Source organism: Somniosus microcephalus, chromosome 10 (genome assembly GCF_052327205.1).
Source record: "Somniosus microcephalus isolate GS21.2 chromosome 10, FLI_Smic_1.0, whole genome shotgun sequence".
Classification (NCBI taxonomy): domain Eukaryota; kingdom Metazoa; phylum Chordata; class Chondrichthyes; order Squaliformes; family Somniosidae; genus Somniosus; species Somniosus microcephalus.
In genome coordinates, this window is record NC_140996.1 from 56,150,186 (window position 1) to 56,157,101 (window position 6,916).

The window sequence follows — 6,916 nt, forward strand, 5'->3', positions numbered from 1 at the left end:
GACAAGAGGTTGATGATCGGTTAGTAGAGTAAATTTTTGACCGTGCAGGTAGTGATTGAACTTCTTCACCCCCCACACTAGGCTGAGGGCCTCTCTGTCAATCTGGGCGTAGTTATGCTCGGCAGAAGTTAGCGAGCGTGACGCAAAAGCTATCGGCCTCTCTAAACCATCAAGGAATTTATGTGACAGTACCGCCCCAATGCCGTAGGGAGACGCATCACGCGCCAGTCTGATCGGCAGTGCTGGGTTGTAGTGAGCCAATACTTCCCTTGAAGTGATTAAGTCCTTACTCTTCTGAAAAGCATGCTTACAATCATCGCTCCATTTCCATGCTACCCCCGTTCGTAGCAGGGCATTCAGTGGGTGCAGAATTGTCGACAAATTCGGCAAAAACTTATGATAGTAATTCACCAATCCGAGGAATGACCTCAGTTGGGACAGATTTTCAGGCACTGGGGCCTTAACAACTGCTTCAATTTTGTCAGGGGACTTATGTAACTCCTCTTCATCAATCACGTGGCCACAATACGATATCTGTTTCTTAAAAAATTCGCACTTGGGGCGGTTGGCTCGCAGCCCATGTTCCCGTAGTCTAGTGAGCACCTGTTCTAGGTTGTTAAGGTGTTCACTGTCATCTTCACCTGTCACAAGGATGTCGTCCAAGTAACACTGAGCCCTTGCAGGACTTGTTCCATCGCTCTTTGCCATATCGCCGGAGCCGATGCTACTCCGAATACCAATCGATGATACTGGTAAAGACCTTTGTGAGTGTTTATCGTGAGACACTTCCTAGAGGACTCTTCAACCTCCATCTGCAAATATGCTTGTGCTAGGTCAATTTTTGTAAAACGCTTCCCTCCAGACAGTGAGGCGAAGATGTCTTCTATCCTTGGAAGAGGATATTGTACTGTGTGAAGGACTTGGTTCACCGTCACCTTGAAATCCCCACAGATGCGAATCTTCCTTGGCTCCCCGGACTTATTGCTTAACGTTTTCTTCATGACAGGAACGATGGGTGTCGCCCACTCGCTCCAGTCGACCTTAGACAACACGCCCGCCTTCTCCAGATTCTCCAGCTCTGCCTTGACGGCTGAGCGAATTGCATATGCTTTGAAAAACTTGGGAACTGCATTCTCTTCTATTTTTATCGAGGCGGTTACGCCTTTATGCGTGCCCAGTTCTTGTTGAAATACCTCTTTGGCGTTAGCTAAGATTGTTGACAATCGTCCAGGAGTGACGTCTTCATCTTTTTTACCATCCACCGTCATTGCATGAATGGAGTGCCAATCTAAGTTTACCTTCCTGATCCATTCCCGTCCCAATAACGGTGGTCCACCATTTGGCAGTATGTAGAGATACAATTTCCGTATTTTCTTGCCGTTGTATTCGACAGGCACCCTTATTTTTCCTCTGGGGTATACTTTTTGCCCCGTATACGTTGTCAAGACGATGGATGCCTCTCTCAAGGGTATGTGTGAAAATAGCCGCTCGTAGTCTCGTCGATTCATGACGGTTAGCGCTGATCCTGTATCCAATTCCATTTTAACTTGGGACCCTGCTATCGTGAGGGTGACCCAAATGGTTCAGTGATCCTCTTTTGTGATTACATTGTGAAGTTTGAGAAAGCTTAGCCTCCTGTTCCCGGATTCACTACCGCTCATCTGGTCTTCGGAACTACTGTCCGTCATCTTTTGTACTTTCTTGTACGGTTCCTTAGTAGCCTTTTTGTTGTCGCTGGTCTTCTTCCCAGACCTGCAAACTCGTGCAATGTGTCCCATCTTCCCGCATTGCCTGCATATTTTGTCTTTGGACCAGCAGTCCTTCTGGTCATGGTTAGTTCTGCCGCAGCGATAACATTTTGCAAATCCCCATGTCATTTCGTGGGTGCCGTATTCCTGTGGTTTTTGTTGAATTTCTGCAGCTCCCCTGGCTGCTGCTTCATACAATACTGCCATGCTGAAAGCCTTATCTAGCGTCAGCTCTTTCTCTGCGAGTAACTTCTTCTGTGTTCCTTCACTCAGGAGTCCACAGACAAATTTGTCCCGTAGGGTATCTGCCAGTCCTGCTCCGAACTGGCAGTGCTTTGATAGCTTGCATAGTTCCGTAAGATACTCAGCATTGCTCTCATCTTTGTGCTGAGTTCTCCTGTGGAATTTAAATCTTTCTGCTATCAACAGCGGTGCAGGGTTTAGGTGTTCCTGTAGGACAGCAACAATTTCGTTAAAACTCTTCGCCTTCGGTTTGGCTGGACTAATCAGGTCCCGCAATATGCCGTATGTTCTAGCGCCCATTAAGTTTAGCAATATCGATGCCTTTTTCTCCTCCGCTATTTTGTTTGCCTTGAAATATACCTCGACTCTTTCCACATACGTGGTCCAGTCCTCCATTGTATTATCAAAAGCAGTGATACAGCCAGTCTTCGGCATCTTGCAAATCTAAAATGGCGCCTCCCACGCTTTGCCTTCTTCCCCGATTTAACAAAATGGCACCTCCCACGCTTTGCCTTCTTCCCTGCTGTTGTTAGCGCTGCTTTCCACGGTTTCTTGCGCGTTTAATATTTTTTTTATTATTTTCCTGTCGTGGAGCAGACCCTCTGGGACACTTCCCTCCCTCTTCTTAGGTCCGAACGCTGCCCGGCTTCGAAACACCGGCCACGCCCTGTGTGCTCCACCCTCTCTCTCTCTCTTTGCTTCCCGACTCGCTGCCCGGCCCTGTTACAGAGCCACCCAATCGAGCTCTAGCCCGCCGCAGCCCAGGAAGGATCAGTGCACTACCTGCCACCAGCCCGATTAGCTGGGAAACCACTGACCGGGGAACCAAGCCTGGCTCTTGACAGTCTCTCCTGCAAGTTTTCAGTCCGACGATTTGGAGGGCGGTTGCCCACGGTCGACGCCCGTTTCTCGAGTTTCTTTGGATTCTATTTTTTTCTTTCTTCTGGCTTCGACCTTCAATAACGTCGTCTGAGGTGCTGCCGAGTTACAGGTAAGTTCGTTTCTTACTCGTCGCCAGTATTATGTCCATGAATAATTGAGACATGGACTGCAGGAGTGGAACAAAATAAGTCTTTACTGGTGGAAGTCAATAGTGAAACTAAAAACACAGAGGCTCACTAGCACCTTTTATACAGGGGTGGTCACTGCCGGTACTGCAGTCTGAGACCAGTTATTCTCTTAAAGGTACATATACAACAGAAACCAAGACTGTATTCGCTGCTCACAATGCGGTCTCTCTACATTGGGGAGACCAAATGCAGATTGGGTGATCGCTTTGCGGAACACCTCGGTTCAGTCCATAAGGGTGACCCTGATCTTCCGGTCACCTGTCACTTTAATTGTCTGCTTCACCCCCACTCTGATCTCTCTGTACTCAGCCTCTTACATTGTTCCAATGAAGCTCAATGGAAGCTCGAGGAACAGCACCTCATCTTTCGATTAGGCACTTTACAGCCTTCTGGACTCAGCATTAGGTTCAACAATTTCAGACTTTCACCCCTGCTCCCATTTTTCATGCTGTATGATTTTACCATCCCCATTTGCGACCTTTCCTACCTCTTACCTTAGCACAGAATGTTCCTTCAATTCCTTCCTCCTCTCCCTGTCTCTGCACCTGCTTAAAATCTGTTACATCTCCAGCTTTTTCCAGTTTTGATGAAGGGTCGCAGACCTGAAACGTTAACTCTGTTTCTCTCTCCACGGATGCTACCTGGCCTGCTGAGTGTTTCTAGCATTTTCTGCTGTTATTTCAGAAACCAAGACTTGCCTTGTATGATGATTCAGCTACAGGTGGGAATTGTGACTGCAGCCATGCAGGGACTGGGAACACAGCAGATGAGAAGTCACATTGAGCAGTTAATGAGAGAGAATGAGGTGCTGCACCAGCACTTAGCAGATGCACGTGCAGCACTGAGGGAGATGGTGAATAGGTCCACTAGAGAAGCGGACCATACACAATGTGGATTGAAAACAGAAATTCTGGTCGGGGGCTTCCCGCGGGTGCAAGCCCCCGACCTGCACTTACCTTGCACACCGGCCATTGTGCTATGGGCCCCCGTGGAATTCCGATCCGGGGCCTGCTCCAGCTGCCGGCGCGCAGTGCTTGCGTATCCCAGGGGCGCACTTAGTTCGATGCGGCCCCTGGGATCACATGGGCCATGTGGAGCCAATCGGAGCAGGGAATGCTCCATTCATAAGTTTGACAAGAAGAGCTCTCAAACCTTGTAAATGCTACAGCCCCAAAACATCACTAAATCTTCAAATAAATTTTAAAAAACATCACTTTTTAAAATAAACTATAAATTACATGAAATAACTATTTTAAACAATAATTTAAATTTTTGAAAAAAATAATTTTATTTTCTAACAGGGCTAAAAATAAACTTACCTTGCTTTAATGTATTTAAAAATAATAAACCTGTGGAAAAAATGTTTTAATTTTAATTAATTCACCACTTACCTTGTAAAAAGCAGGCCTTACGCCTGCTTTTTAAATGTCTAACTTCTGGAGACCTACCCTCCCGGGAAAACCTGTTTTAAAAAAATTACGAAGTTCGATGCGCATGCGCAGCCTCTCCCGCGCACGCGTTCGACCTCTGAACCCCTGCTTTCAGGGGAACAGAAGTGCCAGTTTCCCGCGCATGCGCAGTGCATGCAGGAAACCGGTACTTCCATTGGGCTTATGGGTGAGTACCCTGTGAGTACTCACCCGTGGAGACCCGAATTTCTGGGCCATGAATTGCAGGGCAAATTGAGAATGAGGGATGTTGTGGTGTTGGCAATTAGTTACGGAAACGGGGATGACATTGATTGGGATTCTTTGGAAAGGGATCCTGCTTGTTATCACAACCCCTTATTGTGGCATGATAAGCAAAGGGTGGCTTCATGAAGAGAACAACAGTCTTTGTACTGGTCTCGCTAGACGTGCTCCAATCTAGTTATGCAGCAAGTTAAACATTTATTCAAATAATTCCTCGAGGAGCTGGTTTGCTGTTTTGAAGCTTTACTTGAACAAATTTGTGAAACTGTAAACAAAGACAAAGTATGTTTTGTACATAGAACTGAGTACATTAGATATTACATAAGATATAAACATATTTATAACAATAGAATAGACTAATTGTATACTAACTAACATTTGAGCTGGACTTCTGTAAATACCAACTAATAACTTTTTATAAACAAGGTATTGTCAAAAACTACACTGACAAAGTTGCTATCATGTTAACAAACAAGGATACTCACAGATATTGCGTCTGGCCTAGCATATGAGATGAGATGGTATAAGATTGAGATTCTCTCATGGAATTCTCCATTACTCAGTAAGCTTCTTTCTGGGAAATGACTTCCGGGGTCAAACAGGAAGAAAGGTCAAATGACCTCTGCTGCATACTAACACTGCTATATGATAACTACCACCAGAGGGTGCTATCTGCATGTAATAATTCCAGGACAGTCTTGGTGAAGGGAGTAAGAAGTCTCGAGGTAAGCGCACATGGGATCACATGGGCCAGGCCAACCAATTAGAAAGGGGAATCCCATTATGCTTATGGGGATTCCATTTATGTACAGAATCCCCATAAGCTTAATAGGAATCATCTAAAAAACACTATAAGCAAAACAAAACAAAAAATACATTATTGAATGGTGCTGTGGTTCTTAAGAAAATGACAACAGATAACTTAAAAGGTTGCGTTAAGAATAAAATAATGCACTGCTCTGTCACATTCTTCCCCAAACATAAGGATCCGAATGAAGCAAAGTCAAGAAGCGTAAGATTGTTACTCAGCTATCCGACCATCTCGCTGCATTGTGTTTTTTATATAATATATCGAGAAAAAACTTGTTGGCAAGAATAATTAAGGACTAAGTAAAGGCTTATTCTGAGAAACACATGTAGAATTGCAAATGAAGCAATATAAGTCAAGAATAAGTCCTGAGCTCGCATTTTGAACTGGCAAAATTGTTCTACACAGAGACTGGGCAACATTTTGAAGTATCCCCACATCTAGTAATTGGTAACTCTAAAGTAATCAAAATATTGCACTGTCCAATGCCACAGAAAACTCAGATGTGTTTGTAAACATGTCATAATATAACCAAACTAACTTAATGACAGTAATGACAATATTAAAAATGCAATGAATTTCTTACATGCTTGATGCACTGTAATGCTCAACGATAACATACTTGATGGAAATGCAAAATTAAACAAATTTACCAATTTATCACACTGATGATAAAATGGAACAATAGAATTTCATAAAATGTGACTGAATTCCTAAATATTTTAAAAGCATTATTGTTTATGCAATGTAACTTTAAAGAATCTGATTTGTTAATATCTACTTTTAAGCTTAGAAAGGATAAAACCTCCAAAACCTAGCGGGCATAGGCCAAAAGCATCTCAGCAGTTAAGCCAGGGATCTGAGCAGCCTGCCTCTATGTCTGCTGAAGCCACACAGGATGCACCATGTAGAAGCGGTAGGAAGCATAAGTTGAAGAAATTGTATTTCACCAAGGATATGCACATAGGTGTTCGACAAAATGTTATGTTGTTAAGTTTACTTGTAATGCCACATAAAATTTATTGATTATCACCACTTCCACATCTTGCCCATTATTGTGCCCCGAGTGCCATCTCGCTCTTTCACTTGTTTCATGATGAATGACAATACATGCTGGACCCACTAATTCTGGCTATTGTCATCACAAAATTACATAATTGTCGGCCCTGGCAAACCAGCCATTAGTGACCTGCCTTATGCATTTAAGTGCAGTTGACTGTATATGTCGCCGGTAGCTCCCTGGAATGATCCAGAGGTGAAAAAGTTGAGGGCCGTGGTCACTTTCACAGCCATTGGTAATGCTGTGCCCACCAGATCCAGCAGACAGCAGGTCTTCCTCTAGGAGGCTGCAGCTGT